General features: G+C 54.9%; 1 long non-coding RNA gene across 2 annotated transcripts in view; it reads left to right on the forward strand.

Annotated features, from left to right (window-relative positions):
* The first annotated feature begins 5,653 nt into the window (after positions 1–5,653).
* The window catches only part of LOC125638352 (uncharacterized), a 41,202-nt gene continuing 30,760 nt past the window's right edge, over positions 5,654–16,095 (forward strand). For both annotated transcript variants that reach the window (XR_012669133.1, XR_012669134.1), the window contains exon 1: positions 5,654–6,062. This is a non-coding gene — a long non-coding RNA (uncharacterized LOC125638352). The remainder of the gene's footprint in view (positions 6,063–16,095) is intronic.

Consider the following 16,095-nt stretch of genomic DNA (forward strand, 5'->3'; position numbering starts at 1 on the left):
AAAGAAAACCTTTTAGTATTTCTTAAATGTGTTTTATGTCATTGAAAACCTCAGGCCCAGGTTACGATGTGCAGTTATGCCATTCTAACACTGCAGGAGAGTTTTCAGCAGGTCTTAGAAAGATTTCATTCAGAAATTGTTTTATATGTTCCCTGTATGAATGGAACAACAGTGAACAAAATTAATGTAGTTGAACGTGGAAGCTGGTTGAACCTTCCTTGTTCTTATTTTTCGCATAGACCATGGCAGTCAATCTATAACCATGGTGTATGCTGGACAACTAGTGTGAAAGGCACTGCGTGCTGGCCAGCCACTGACTGCTGTAAATAAATGTAGAAACCAAATCAAAATTCCATTCAGCTCTAATTCCTATGTGCTGTATAACAATAGTAATATGCGCTTGGATCTCAAGGAAATCAAATGTCTTTGTTTTCAACTCTTGGCCTGGTTTGCCGCTGTCTTACTCCAGTTTTATAAGGGCATAACTCCACTGAAAAGTCAGCATTAAACTGGAGTAGAACAGTAGTGAGTCAGGCCCCTTATTTTTGGCCATACATATTCCAGAGCACAACATTTCCATTCCTCTGTGTGTGAACTACGTGCATGCTATTTTGAGCTAGTTGCTAACACTGTTTGATACTGAGGCTACGTCGTCGCTTTCACACTTTTCAGTTGCAATACTCCATTGTGACCTTTCGAGAAGGCCTTTAGAAACTTGAAGAAATGAAGGAATAACTACTTTCCAGGAGCAATAATTATATTTTTCTTTTATAGTTTTCCCCCTAACCTTTAGAACGCTGCAGGTACATTCTCAGTGACACTCAGGCTAAATTCATATTTGCTCTGTCCATCTGCTTAAGCCCAGGTTTGTCCTGTAATTAATTGAATGGCACACACAGTCGTGCTGGCCACCTGAAGCCTTCTGAGGGCTGCTGGTCTATTGATCTGGCACGACAGCAGGAGGAAGGCTATTATAACCACTGGGAGAGTCATATCTATGCACCCAGGCCTTTCTGCACTCAACAGCTCATTTCTTTGTCTGGTGGCTTGAATGGAAATGGAAGAACATGAGCTGAATATTTCCTGCTGTGATAGAATGTATAATTCATGATCAAACTCTTCAGAAAGGAAGAGATAAGGAGCAGTGAGAGCTTTAAATGAAGTATTTTCTATAGTTAGCAGAGAGAATGCTGAAATATCATTTACCCCTTTTCTCCTGGTATTATAAAGAGAATTAGAAAATAGCATGAGATAGCAGTAAAAACAGAAATATTCCAAGCGGATTTGGGAAATTCTTTGTTCACACGCAGTGTAGACAGATGCAATTCATTGTTTATACATGTTGCTCTGAAGGAACGCTGTTCCTCCGATGTTTCACCCACACCTCACACCCTTCCTTGAAAACAAGATGTGTTGGCCTCATCTTGTAAATAGCCCCATACCTTGTCCATTTCTTCTGTTCTGTGCACAGCCCAGTAAGTCCCAGGGCTATTTAAGAGTAAAGCCCTCACAGAAATAGGCTCTCCTCCATTGAAAGCTATGTGATCGTTCCTGCAGGACTGTGCTGTTCATAGGATAATATTCCATAGGTTGGGAAAGCAGCCACACTTCCCAGTGCTTCCTACAGCCAGCACATTGCACAGCACAGCCTGGCCACCATACCGTGTGGCACAATGCTGCAGCATAGATGGGGGGGATACGGATTAGGCTCCATCTCCCAAGAAGTCTGCATCATCTAACTTACCATTTCTGTTGGGGTCAGTCTACACGGGGAAATTTTCCAGCAGAACGATAGGGCTACAGTGATGTGCCCTCCCCCCCTCCCGCCCCCCCAGGTGACCACTCCTATTCATCAGGCAAAGCACCGTGTTGTGGGTTAGTTTACACAGTTTGCAGAGCAACAGGGGAGTTGTACCAACGCCAGCGTACAAAGCTGGTGCAGTTCTGCTGGCATATTTCCCTGTGTAGGCAAGTCCTTAGTCATCTATCCCTACTGAAGAGCAAAGCGCCATTAAGTCTGTCTCCCGCCATGCACTCTCGTGGTCGTTATTGAACAGTAATGCTGCAGAGACACCCAGTTGACACTGATGGCTCCCTGCATTGCCACAGGCCCAAAGCACAGGGACACGCCCCGAGGAGAGAGCAAGCAGAGCACTGCCTGGTGGGGCTGAGAGCTTGGGGCAGGCACAATGGCCCCCCGGGGCAGGATGGCTCCCACCTGCCCCTTGGCTGCAGGCCCCAGCTTGCTCTGAGCACTTCCAGGGCAGAAGCAGGAATCAGACAAGTGCCTGTGACTGATAGTGAATTCTCTGGCATCTCCCCACTGGGGAGGTGGACGGGGGAGGACCCTCACTTGGCTGTTGATGTGGCAGAAATCCTCCAGGAGCCCTCTCCCCGCTCTCGATGGGGATGTGGAGTTTGCTTTTATTTCATTTTCAAGCAATGGCAAGTCCAAGGCCCTTGTCTCTGGCTGCAGTTGAGAGGAGGAAAAGGGATTTTATCCCTTATTGTCGATTATCAGCCTGCGAGCGGAAGAACATATGTTCTCCATTTGCTATGAACTTTTGGCCATTTTCTCTCCGTTCAGCAGTTTCATCCTATGCCTGAGAATGGCTCTTCCAACCACACTTCCCCTATTATTGGAAAAGTTGCCATCCTCACCAAGGGCCAAACTGGTGACAGAGGCTGAGGACAGGAAGCTTTACTCAATGCTATATGTCACAGCAGGGAGCTTGAAATAAACACGTGTTCATTGCAGCAGGGACTGGAAGGCAGCTGTGCCCCCCCCCCCCCGGGGTGAGTGTCCTAACCACTAGGCAATCGAGTCATTCTCACTTGCTCTTCAAGAACTAAAATGGAGATATTGAGCGAGCCCGACTCCAGAATACCCCGCAGCCCAGTGCTCAGGGCACTTGTGTGGGAGGTGGGAGACCCTGGTTCACATCCGTGCTTGGACTCAGGTCCAGTGGGGACTTGATCCTGGATCTCCTGCATCCCTGTCCCTGGTGAGTGTGCTGACCACAGGGCTAGCAGGTATAAAGGGGCACCACCATCACTCATTTTGCAGAGAAAATGGAAAATCTTTTTCTGTTCAACCAGCAAACTGAAAAATCAATGATTTGAACAGCTCTACTGGGAATGAAAGAACAGAAATCCCGGCAACGCGCTCTGCTGTTACACAATGTCTGGCCTTATGGGGAGCAGAAATTACCAGAAACCTCTGGAAAAAAATTCTGTTTCATCAGACTCCCAGGCAACGTATGCAACAAGAAGTGATTCAGAAAATTGCTTTCAGCTTCAAAGCAGAGGGGGGCTATCCAAACTTCGGCGAGGTTCATCGAACTTTTGCACTGCCACTAGTCCCAGAGCTGGGTCTTAATGCGTAAACGCAGCCCCACAGCTCCCAGGTGGTTTGTGTGAAGTGAGAGCAGACTCAGGCCATTGTCTTGTCTGGATAATGCTACAACAGTGTAACTCAGCTGGAGAGCGTTTGTGTCTCACTGAACCATGGCATCCGCCGCCTGAGGGCCCGGGGTTGTTTATCTGCATTTCATGTCCACCCTGTTCGGCGGTAAGCGGGAAGGGTGAGCTAAGGACAGAACAGCAGCTACAACTCCTGCTTCCCCAGCCTCTCGCTGCTTTGTTCCGAACTTTTAACAATTTATATTCTTAACTTTCCCTCTCTCGCATCGAGGTCCCAAGAGGCTGCTTCTGGCAGATCCTGGGGCTTATCTCGACTAGGGAAATAACTTCATCTCTGTAGGAGGGAACAGTGCTGCAGTTACAATGGGGAGACCCCCCAGCATCGACACCCTGACGCCAGATGGCTCATCTCCAAGGGGACTTGCACCTGTTTAGCTAGATCTGTGTTCCCCAGCTCCTGGCCGGATGGCTGCAGGTGTCTCTATCTGAACTGCAGGGCATCCTTCTTATCTGCAGTGGCCGTGGTTCCCATACTGGGTTCACCTCCGGAGCAGCGTGCAGGCCTGATAGAGGAGAGCAGCTGGAGGCTCACTGAAAATCCATTGGAGCAATGAGCATCCCTGGCAAGCTGGCTCCATCTCCTCCTGGAGGGCCCTGCCCACTCCTTTGGGCTGAGCTGGCTGACTCCAGGCCCCAAGAGAGCAGTGGTTGCAAGAGGGCAGCAGTGTGCCAGCAGCTCCGGGACTCAGCCTGCTGCAATTAGCGTCATTACTGTGCCTGCTCACCCAGGTACCCCGCTGCCCTCTGCGCGTGTGTGTGTTGGGGGTGGAGGTACAGGAACTGGAGTCCCTGGGAAGGAGAGGGACAGGGACACTCTGAAGGGGGGCCCAGCCGCACACACAAAACTGGAGGCCCAGTTGTGTGAAGGGCTGAACAGCGCCTGGGACATGCCAAGTGCCACCAGCCCCACGAGAGCGAAAGGCAGTTGAGGGCACTCAGCACGACAGAGGATCAAGCCGAATGCATCAGTGTATCACTCGTAATGGCTGAAAAACGTAGGGATGCCCTTTGCTTTCCGAAGAGCCGGAGTCCAACTAGTCATGGGGGGTTGGTTCAACCACAAACAGGGTAACCATATTTTCCCAAAACGGGACACCGCACAAGGCCTGCCCGAGGCCCCCCGTCCTCTGCCCGCCCCCCGCGTGGGGCTGGCCCGGTCCTGCCCTGCCCAAGCCGCTCTCCCTTCCGCTCATGGCTGGCATTGCTGCTTTCCCGCTCCGCCCACACATTCCTCCGTGCCCCACTAGGGGTCGCACCTCACTTTGTGATAAAGCTGGGCATTTGTCCTGTTTGCTCTTGCCCACTGATCAACACATGCCCAGTTTTGCCAAAAAAGTCGGGATGTCTGGGACAGGGCTTAAAAAAGGGACCATCCCAGCCAAAATGGGACATAATGTCACCCTTGCTACAAAGCTTCATGCAATCCCTTGGCTTTCTTGTCGCTACCATCGGGGCAGAGCAGAGATCATGGAGAAGCTATCTCCTGCTTTTAAACTCGGGAGTCAACCAACTTCCAGATTCGTGAGACTTCTGACACACTTCTCTGGAGAAAGTCTCAATGGGGTCAATTTACTTTTGGAAAATTGGAAATATACCTATAAGAATTTGAGCTTCCGCTCCCCTTCCACCCCAAGCACACAGGGCTGGAGCCATGCTCACATTCTTAAATACTCTGTATACCCTGACTCTTGTTTGGCTTAACAAAAGAGCGTTGTTTGGGGGGGTGGGGAGTGTTATTATAAAAGAGCCAATTTGTCCACTAGTGTCCTTATTTCTAGCTGCGTGAGAAGCAAGTTAATGCTGCACTCCATCCAGTCTCACAGAAAATAATTACAGCTCTCTGACAACCCAGCATTCATCAATTTCTTTTTTTTTCCTTTGGGCTTTCTTTGGAGAAATCTGTACCAAAAAAAAATCAACATAACTGTCATATACAGTTAATCAGTCCCGTAAAACATGATCAAAGTTTTAAAAATTGAAGGGGTTTAGCTAGTTCCTGCTTTGAGCAGGGGGTTGGACGAGATGTCCTCCTGAGGTCCCTCCCAACCCTGATATTCTATGATTCTGTGATTCTATGATAGTTTGGCTTTGATTGTGCTACCATGGTAACAGACGTGTGCAGCATACTGTAAATAACAAATTACAGGGCAGCCTTTGTCAATGCACAAAATAAGGGAGAGCATCCGTGATGAATTCACTGACTAGGGTGCATTTATCTAAGCTACTAAACAGTGAACTATGTGAAACTTGAAAGCAAAACCTTAGAAATGGGGTTTGTATCTCTTCCCACAAAGTCATTTGGATGGGTGACATTTCTTATTGTGACAGGATCCCTGGGGTACAACCTGGAACTGGAGTACCGCCATGCCCCCTTAACTCTCCAGCCTGGGCTGTCTCTCTCAGTGCTTTGCTAGTGAGCAAACCCTTCCAGGCACGGTTATCCAAGAAGGAGGAGTGCTAGGCAGAGAAGGGCTCCACCTAATGAAGAGAGGGAAGAGCATCTTCACAAGCAGGCGGGCTAACCTAGTGAGGAGGGCTTTAAACTAGGTTCACCGGGGGAAGGAGACCAAAGCCCTGAGGTAAGTGGGGAAGTGGGATACCGGGAGGAAGCATGAGCAGGAGAGCGCAAGAGGGGAGGACTCCTGCCTTATACTGAGAATTATAAATCCCTTGATTACAATGCCCCCGCTGACTAACAGTTGCTGAACACCCTCCTGGGTGGGGTACTTTATATGTACTAGCAAATTTACAGCATATTTCAGTAACAACCATACAGCAAAATCCTTTAACTTGATATACACCAACAGTATACATATTTTAACAGAAAGACAGGTTTCAGCAGCTCATGACCTTTCATATGATATCTTATTGCTTGCTCTGTATGAAATATATCATAATTATATGACAGTGATGCTTCGGGGTGCTGCTTTGAGGTACAGAGTGCCACATACCCCCCAAAATTCACTGCAATAGGGTTAGTCACTGACTAACTTGACAGCAATGTGTGTTATGGTACTTTCAAGTTTTAACAACATAATTTCCAATTGTTGCTAGAAAGCCTCTCCTTGCACTTTTGCATCACTGTTAACACTTATGCTTTCCTAACTGGTGTTAACTCAGTGTAGAAGTGCAGTCAGGAATATAGCTGAAATACTTTCCACATGGACTGTATTTTCTACCTGGACAACCTATTTCATTCTCAATTACTGAAGGACAATCTCCACTCCTTGATAGATTTTGCTTTCCACAACCAAATCTCTGTACAACTTGTCATGAGTGATGTACCCGAGTATTCGGATTCTAATATCTAAACTGTATTGTTAAATTTATTCATCTAAATGTGGGTTATTGCTGATTATGTACTCTATGTATGACTTTTAAAAGCTAACTTTACATTTGTGGATAATCTGAGCAATATACCCAGATGTACAGACACTCTTTTCCCAACCTATGTATTATATATAATATATTTTTTTAACATTAGCTTTATTAAAGATTTCCAGTGTGTAGGTATCTTGGCATCCAGCCATAAAAGCCAAGAAAGAGTGTGCCTCAGTTTCTCCTTCCACACAGTAGTCCACATTCATTATGGTTTCTCTACTGTGATAAGCTTTAAGTCTCTTTACAGGTAAGAGCTGAGAAGCAGGATTATCTGAAGGTTTTTTAACATAACATGTGATCCCAATTACCACTCCTAGCATGTTCAAAGGCTTTTCCCCCAAATTGTGCATAATCTATTTAATCACAAGATTTCACGTTAGTATCAAAATCCTTATCACAAGGTTTAACAGTAACTGCAGATCTTTCATACCATGCCTTCTGTTTAGACAGTCTGGCCTGAATTCCTCATTTTATTTATTGATTTTTTTTCATACATGAGAATGACATTAAATGGATGCCATCATTGCTCGCTCTGGCTTTGAGAGACCAATCCATTGGCTTTATTTATCCAAAGAGTGGTTATGTTCCATGAGCCAAGATTGTAGGTCATTTAGTCTCTTACCTGGCAAAAATATGCCCTGTTTAGTTTACATTGGTCTTGTGGTAGTGAAGCTACAGGGAAGTTGAAGGATGTGTTAAGGTACGATCAAAGACTCCAGCCTGGCATGGTGTAACATTAATTCCCCGCTTCACCCCCTCACCCCCCATCAGTGTTCTGTATTAAAATACCTAAGTGTGTATTCTACAATATGTCTATCTTGAGTACCTATGTAGTCTCTAAATGCTTCACAACACCCCTGGGGGTAGGCCAGGACTCTCATCCCTGTTTTACAGATAGGGAGCTGAGACACAGAAAGGCTAAATGACTTGCCCAAGGTCACACAGAATCTGTGTGCTGGGACAAGGATTAAGCCCAGGTCCCCAAGTCCCAGATGCAGTGGGGTGGAAAAGGGGTTTCCCATCACAGGAACGTTTTTGAGATTTAAAAAAAAAAAATCCATTCTGAATCAAGACAAAAAGTTAAAATCTCAAACATTTTCATGGACCAACAATCCCTGCCCTCCACCCCCAAATTTCAGTTGAGGTCAATTGAAACATTTCCTTTCCACTTAGACCTTTAACATTTGTAAATATAGTTAGCTGAAATTCTTAATGAAAATTCAAATCAAAATCCGGATTGTTTTGAAAATATTGAAACTGATCATGGATGCAAAAACATCTCATGGAAGAATTCCCAACCCACTCTCATCCCAGGCCAGTGGCCAAGCCAGGGAGTCATACCCCTTCTTTGTCATCTGTTGTGCCAGCCACTCGTAACTTCTACATACCTCATTAGCTCACATCCCATGTCAGTACTGAAGAAATGGCTGTGGTATTTGTTCCTTTCAGTTAAGTAACCTTTATACACAGCTGGGATTCCCGCCGTCAGTGGTAACATGCCCTGCCGACGTGCAGTGAGCGGTGAGCTGGAAGAAATGCCCACACTTCCCATCATCTTACCATAAGGCAGCATGACACTGTAGGCAAAAGAACGAAGGGACCACTCCAGGGTTCTGTGTGGGCGGAAAGACCCAGCTGGCGCCCCATTGCCATCTCTCAGCTAGAGATGGGGCACTGCGGTGGGGCACTAGCTGCATGGGGTGCACATTGACGAACGGGTGCGAAGTCACTGGGCATCAAGTTTGTTCAACAGGACACTGCATCAGGAAGGTGATTGGGACAAGCCCTGATGGCATGTGAGAGCAGACTGCACTGAACACTCTAACACACATACTGAGGTAATGAAAATGGTGGCATAAGTAACACCATGCTGGTAACTTTTCCAGTTTTATCATGAGTCTCAGGATATTTGGTGTTTTTTTCTTAAGGCCCCAGCACCTGGAGTCATGTGATTATGAGAGAATCTCAGCTTTAATTTTTTTACATACTTAAGTTCCTAGCTCCTGCTGCTAATGAACTGAGGTGCAGAGAAAAGCTTCAAAATGTGAATCTAAAGTCTCAAAACCCAGAAGTGCAAGCACAAGGATCCCCAGGCAGAGTACGTTTGACCATCCCATGACTTGGGGGACTGGCCCATGGTTTGTGATGCAGGATTGCCATGCTGGTAACATCCCAGTAATGGGCTGGACCAAGGTGTAACACATGGGCTCTTGTTCTTCTGTAATGACAGTACAAGTGGCTGCTCTAATAGGGGATGTGGAAAATTCCTGTACCAAGAGGCACCTTTGCTGGCCATGCCCGCTGGAGCCTCCAGCAGCTCCTTTTCCTGTAGCTGTCTCCTGCCTCCATCATTTGTCTCCCCTGCCCACCGAGGGCTTGTCTCTTGCCTGAAGCTCATTGCCCACCCCCTGTGCTGGTGTGGCCACATTGCGGGGACATATCTGATCATCCTTCCTGCCCTCCCCCCACCCTGAGCAGAGAACCCAGAGCTCTTCACTGATGGCACTAGGACAACCCAGCCCGCCAAGTGAACACCTTTGATGCGGCTAAGGATATGTGGTGTGACGGGGCAAGGCCAGATGGCTATAGTAAAGTAACAGGAGACAGACATATTAGCCACAGACTAAACAAATCCCTGTTACCAGGATAAGGAAATGGCAGCTGCTCCAGGTCAGTTAAGACACCTGGGGCCAATTAAGATCTTTCCAGAAGGCAGGGAAGATAGCTGGATTGATTGGGACACCTGAAGCCAATCAGGGGCTGGCTGAAACTAGTTAAAAGCCTCCCAGTTAGCCAGGTGAGCGTGCAAGTCAGGAGCTATAGGAGGAAGCTATGCTGTTGGAGAGACTGAGCAGTACTCACCATATCAGAGACAAGGAAGGAGGCCCTGAGATAACAGTGAAGTAGATATTGAGGAACTGAGGGCTGCTGTGGGAAAGTAGCCCAGGGAATTGTACGTGTCCTGTTTCTAAAAGGTCAGCTACCATAGTTGATACTATTAGGGTCCCTGGGCTGGAGTCTAGAGTAGAAGGAGGGTCTGGGGTTCCCCCTTCCCCCCCTGATTAATCATTGAGACTGGGAGACAACAGAGACTGTGCAAGGGAGGATACATTCTCCTCACCTCCCTTGCTGGCTTATGATGAAAATGGCTCAGTAAGCTGTGACCCTTGCCTCTAGAGATAGAAGGGCTACGTGGAGGGTCACAGTGAGCCTCTGAGGCTAGCAAAATCTGCCAGGAAACGTGGGACCCACAGAGAGAAGGACAGAACTTTGTCACAGTGGGAACTGGAAAATGAGAACTTTTGTGCATAGCGAGCCCATAACTCTGTGTCTGACTCTCAGAACAGCATATTGCTTCCCTTTAATAAGTGTCTCAAGCTTAGGGGTTCTGCCCCTCAGTATTCACCCCTCCCCGAGGTGCTGGTGGGAGTTATGGACATGCACTGAGGGTAGATTCTCCACCACACCTGCATGCTACACAGCGCCAGCCAGGGTTTAATGAATGTGCTTTTATAAGATTCTGGATTAAGGGGGAATGGTGCACCAGTTGATTGCAGATCCCAGTGAACTGCATCTAGCTGGCAGCATACAAAAATGAGCCTCAAGTGGCTCAAGCCAGCACAAAATGTTAATATTTTCTCCTAAAGCCACAGCTCTATGGTGGTGGGGGATTTGCTAATGTTAATAAATATTTATATTGCAGTATTGCCAAAGTCCCAATGTGGATTGGGACCCCACTAAGGGTCAGGCACTGTACAAGCACAGCTAAGTACACAGCCCATGCCCAGGACATCTTACAATCTACAAAGACAACTAAGATTTCTGCGTAAACTTAAAAAAACAATGCTCTCTCCAGAAGCTGATGCTAAAGGGTATTTTAATTTTGATATGAAACTAGGTTTAGCAGAGCACTAGAAACTACACCCAGAGAAAAATCCTGCTTTCTAGGGATGGCAAGATGTCCTGCTAAGCCTCTTGTGTTCTGGACATCTCTCAGGCTTGGTCTACAGTTGCAACTTATGTCAGTATAACTTCTCCCATCGACATAGCTACCGTCTCTCGGGGAGGTGGAGTCCATACACTGGTGGGAGAAGCTCTCCTGTCGGTGTCAGTAGCATCTTCATTGAAGTGCACCCCTGCAGTATTGTAAGTGTAGACAAGCAGTCAGTCTGATTCCTGAGCAGCACTGTGATATAGGCAGAGTCTTTGCATGTTTTGAGAAACCCACATTTCAATTGTTTCTAAAGAGCAGCTGGTGAAAATGTTTTCAAGATGTGTTTTTCACGTTTCCTGTAACTAGTTATCATTCATCCTCTAAGGCCAAGAGTTTCCCTTCATTTCATTTGTTTCCTCCAAGGTATCAGAATTACAAACATGCTTTCTGTAAATATTCATGCTCAGTGATTATATTTGCATAATATAACTAATATATTGTAAGTGTGAAGTGAATGCACTTGATTCAGCTAGTAAAGCTGGAATTGCACTGGATCTGACCATAAAACCTTCCTTACAATGGAGACAAATATGCATCTGTTATAATGGCATTAAGCTGTTGTTGTGTAGATAGAATTAGAGGACTCCAAGGTTTACAACGTGGGTGGTTCAGCAGTCTCCGCTTCTCCACGGTCATTGCAATATGAGCGTCACAGGCATGAATTCATTCTGGATCATCTAATGCTTTCATTCCTCACCATGAGACTATCCGAATGGGAACGGTAATGGCTAGTGTGGCAAGCAGCCGCACTCTGTGTCTGCATGGCCAATGCACAGCACCTTGCGTTCCAGCGAGGCCAAGCGTGATGAGGCGTTAACAGTCTAGTGCTGCCTCCTGAGACAGAGCCTGTGACTGGAACAGACACTGACAGGACCGAAATCCAATCGCAGCGTGACAAAGGTGGTAATGAAAAAGAGAGCTAATAAAAACGTCAGCTATCACCATTGGAAACACAAGGCCGTCCCAGAGACCCTGGTACTTGGATGTCCCACTTCTCCCGGGCTGGGCTCCTTAGGGAACTTATTAAAATATGAAATCTCTGGGCAGCCATTTTCTTAATCATCAAATATAACCCAGCATGGTCAATGCGCTCTGAGTACATGTCTCACGCCCATGCATAAGGACACCCCTTTGTAGGTGCTTAACCTTGTCAGGTGGGCAAAATTCCCTCCAAAATACAAGTAGACTGGAGTCTATGCAGCGCGGGAGCGGTGTCCTGGGCACTGTGGGACTGAGGACGGCGGGAGGCGCAGCAGCGGCAGGAGGCAGGGGGTGGAGGATGGCGTGAGGTGCAGCGGGGGCGGGGGGCAGCGTGAGGTGCAGCGGGGGCGGGGGATGGGGGGCAGCGTGAGGTGCAGTGGGGGCAGTGGGGGCAGGGAACGGGGCACGGCGTGAGGTGCAGTGGGGGCGGGGGGCGGGGGGGGCGGCGTGAGGTGCAGTGGGGGCGGGGGATGGGGGGCAGCGTGAGGTGCAGCGGGGGTGGGGGGTGGCGTGAGGTGGAGTGGGGGCGGGGGGCGGGGGGCAGTGAGGTGCTGCGGGGGCAGTGGGGGATGGGGGGCAGGGGGCGGCGTGAGGTGCAGCGGGGGCGGGGGGCAGTGAGGTGCAGCGGGGGCGGGGGCAGTGGGGGCGGGGGGCGGCGTGAGGTGCAGCGGGGGCGGGGGGCAGTGAGGTGCTGCGGGGGCAGTGGGGGATGGGGGGCGGGGGGCAGTGAGGTGCTGCGGGGGCAGTGGGGGATGGGGGGCAGGGGGCGGCGTGAGGTGCAGCGGGGGCGGGGGGCAGTGAGGTGCAGCGGGGGCAGTGGGGGATGGGGGGCGGGGGGCAGTGAGGTGCAGCGGGGGCGGGGGCAGTGGGGGCGGGGGGCGGCGTGAGGTGCAGCGGGGGCGGGGGGCAGTGAGGTGCTGCGGGGGCAGTGGGGGATGGGGGGCGGGGGGCAGTGAGGTGGGGCGGGGGGCAGTGAGGTGCTGCGGGGGCAGTGGGGGATGGGGGGCGGGGGGCAGTGAGGTGCTGCGGGGGCAGTGGGGGATGGGGGGCGGGGGGCAGTGAGGTGCTGCGGGGGCAGTGGGGTGGGGCGGGGGGCAGTGAGGTGCTGCGGGGGCAGTGGGGGATGGGGGCGGGGGGCGGCGTGAGGTGCAGTGGGGGCGGGGGGCAGTGAGGTGCTGTGGGGGCAGTGGGGGATGGGGGGCAGGGAGCAGTGAGGTGCTGCGGGGGCAGTGAGGTGGGGCGGGGGGCAGTGAGGGGCTGCGGGGGCAGTGGGGGATGGGGGGCAGGGAGCAGTGAGGTGCTGCGGGGGCAGTGGGGGATGGGGGGCGGGGGGCAGTGAGGTGGGGCGGGGGGCAGTGAGGTGCTGCGGCGGCAGTGGGGGATGGGGGGCAGGGAGCAGTGAGGTGCTGCGGGGGCAGTGGGGGATGGGGGGCGGGGGGCAGTGAGGTGCTGCGGGGGCAGTGGGGGATGGGGGGCGGAGTGAGGTGCAGCAGGGGCGGGGGGCAGTGAGGTGCTGCGGGGGCAGTGGGGGATGGGGGGCGGGGGGCAGTGAGGTGCAGCGGGGGCGGGGGCAGTGGGGGCAGGGGCGGCGTGAGGTGCAGCGGGGGCGGGGGGCAGTGAGGTGCTGCGGGGGCAGTGGGGGATGGGGGGCGGCGTGAGGTGCAGCGGGGGCGGGGGGCAGTGAGGTGCTGCGGGGGCAGTGGGGGATGGGGGGCGGGGGGCGGTGTGAGGTGCAGCGGGGGCGGGGGCAGTGGGGGCGGGGGGGCGGCGTGAGGTGCAGTGGGGGCGGGGGATGGGGGGCAGCGTGAGGTGCAGCGGGGGCAGTGGGGGTGGGGGTGGCGTGAGGTGGAGTGGGGGCGGGGGGCGTGGGGCAGTGAGGTGCTGCGGGGGCAGTGGGGGATGGGGGGCGGGGGGCAGTGAGGTGCTGCGGGGGCAGTGGGGGATGGGGGCGGGGGGCAGTGAGGTGCTGCGGGGGCAGTGGGGGATGGGGGGCAGGGGGCGGCGTGAGGTGCAGCGGGGGCGGGGGGCAGTGAGGTGCAGCGGGGGCGGGGGCAGTGGGGGCGGGGGGCGGTGTGAGGTGCAGCGGGGGTGGGGGGCGGGGGGGCGGCGTGAGGTGCAGCGGGGGCAGTGGGGGTGGGGGTGGCGTGAGGTGGAGTGGGGGCGGGGGGCGTGGGGCAGTGAGGTGCTGCGGGGGCAGTGGGGGATGGGGGGCGGGGGGCAGTGAGGTGCTGCGGGGGCAGTGGGGATGGGGGGTGGGGGGCAGTGAGGTGGGGCGGGGGGCAGTGGGGTGCTGCGGGGGCAGTGAGGTGGGGTGGGGGGCAGTGAGGTGCTGCGGGGGCAGTGGGGGATGGGGGGCGGCGTGAGGTGCAGCGGGGGCAGTGGGGGATGGGGGGCGGGGGGCAGTGAGGTGCTGCGGAGGCAGTGGGGATGGGGGGCGGGGGGCAGTGAGGTGCTGCGGGGGCAGTGAGGTGGGGCGGGGGGCAGTGGGGTGCTGCGGGGGCAGTGGGGTGGGGCGGGGGGCAGTGAGGTGCTGCGGGGGCAGTGGGGGATGGGGGCGGGGGGCAGTGGGGTGGGGCGGGGGGCAGTGAGGTGCTGCGGGGGCAGTGGGAGATGGGGGCGGGGGGCAGTGAGGTGCTGCGGGGGCAGTGGGGGATGGGGGGCGGGGGGCGGCGTGAGGTGCAGCGGGGGCGGGGGGCAGTGAGGTGCTGCGGGGCAGTGGGGGATGGGGGGCAGGGAGCAGTGAGGTGCTGCGGGGGCAGTGGGGGATGGGGGGCAGTGGGGCGGCGTGAGGTGCAGCGGGGGCGGGGGGCAGTGAGGTGCTGCGGGGGCAGTGGGGGATGGGGGGCGGGGGGCGGCGTGAGGTGCAGCGGGGGCGGGGGGCAGTGAGGTGCTGCGGGGTCAGTGGGGGATGGGGGGCAGGGAGCAGTGAGGTGCTGCGGGGGCAGTGGGGTGGGGCGGGGGGCAGTGAGGTGCTGCGGGGGCAGTGAGGTGGGGCGGGGGGCAGTGAGGTGCTGCGGGGGCAGTGGGGGATGGGGGGCGGGGGGAGTGAGGTGGGGCGGGGGGCAGTGAGGTGCTGCGGGGGCAGTGGGGTGGGGCGGGGGGCAGTGAGGTGCTGCGGGGCAGTGGGGGATGGGGGGCGGGGGGCAGTGAGGTGCTGCGGGGGCAGTGGGGTGGGGTGGGGGGCAGTGAGGTGCTGCGGGGGCAGTGGGGGATGGGGGATGGGGGGCAGTGAGGTGGGGCGGGGGGCAGTGAGGTGCTGTGGGGGCAGTGGGGGATGGGGGGCGGGGGGCGGCGTGAGGTGCAGCGGGGGCGGGGGGCAGTGAGGTGCTGCGGGGGCAGTGGGGGATGGGGGGCGGGGGGCAGTGGGGTGGGGCGGGGGGCAGTGAGGTGCTGCGGGGGCAGTGGGGGATGGGGGGCGGGGGGCAGTGAGGTGGGGCGTGGGGCAGTGAGGTGCTGCGGGGGCAGTGGGGGATGGGGGGCAGTGGGGCGGCGTGAGGTGCAGCGGGGGCGGGGGGCAGTGAGGTGCTGCGGGGGCGGGGGGCGGGGGGGCGGCGTGAGGTGCAGTGGGGGCGGGGGATGGGGGGCAGCGTGAGGTGCAGCGGGGGCAGTGGGGGTGGGGGGCGGCGTGAGGTGGAGTGGGGGCGGAGGGCGTGGGGCAGTGAGGTGCTGCGGGGGCAGTGGGGGATGGGGGGCGGAGTGAGGTGCAGCAGGGGCGGGGGGCAGTGAGGTGCTGCGGGGGCAGTGGGGGATGGGGGGCAGGGGGCGGCGTGAGGTGCAGCGGGGGCGGGGGCAGTGGGGGCAGGGGGCGGCGTGAGGTGCAGCGGGGGCGGGGGGCAGTGAGGTGCTGCGGGGGCAGTGGGGGATGGGGGGCGGGGGGCAGTGGGGTGGGGTGGGGGGCAGTGAGGTGCTGCGGGGGCAGTGGGGTGGGGTGGGGGGCAGTGAGGTGCTGCGGGGGCAGTGGGGTGGGGCGGGGGGCAGTGAGGTGCTGCGGGGGCAGTGGGGGATGGGGGGCAGTGGGGCGGCGTGAGGTGCAGCGGGGGCGGGGGGCAGTGAGGTGCTGCGGGGGCAGTGGGGGATGGGGGGCGGCGTGAGGTGCAGCGGGGGCGGGGGGCAGTGAGGTGCTGCGGGGGCAGTGGGGGATGGGGGGCGGGGGGCAGTGGGGTGGGGTGGGGGCAGTGAGGTGCTGCGGGGGCAGTGGGGGATGGGGGGCGGGGGGCAGTGAGGTGGGGCGGGGGGCAGTGAGGTGCTGCGGGGGC

Source organism: Caretta caretta, chromosome 6, assembly GCF_965140235.1.
Source record: "Caretta caretta isolate rCarCar2 chromosome 6, rCarCar1.hap1, whole genome shotgun sequence".
NCBI classification, from domain to species: domain Eukaryota; kingdom Metazoa; phylum Chordata; order Testudines; family Cheloniidae; genus Caretta; species Caretta caretta.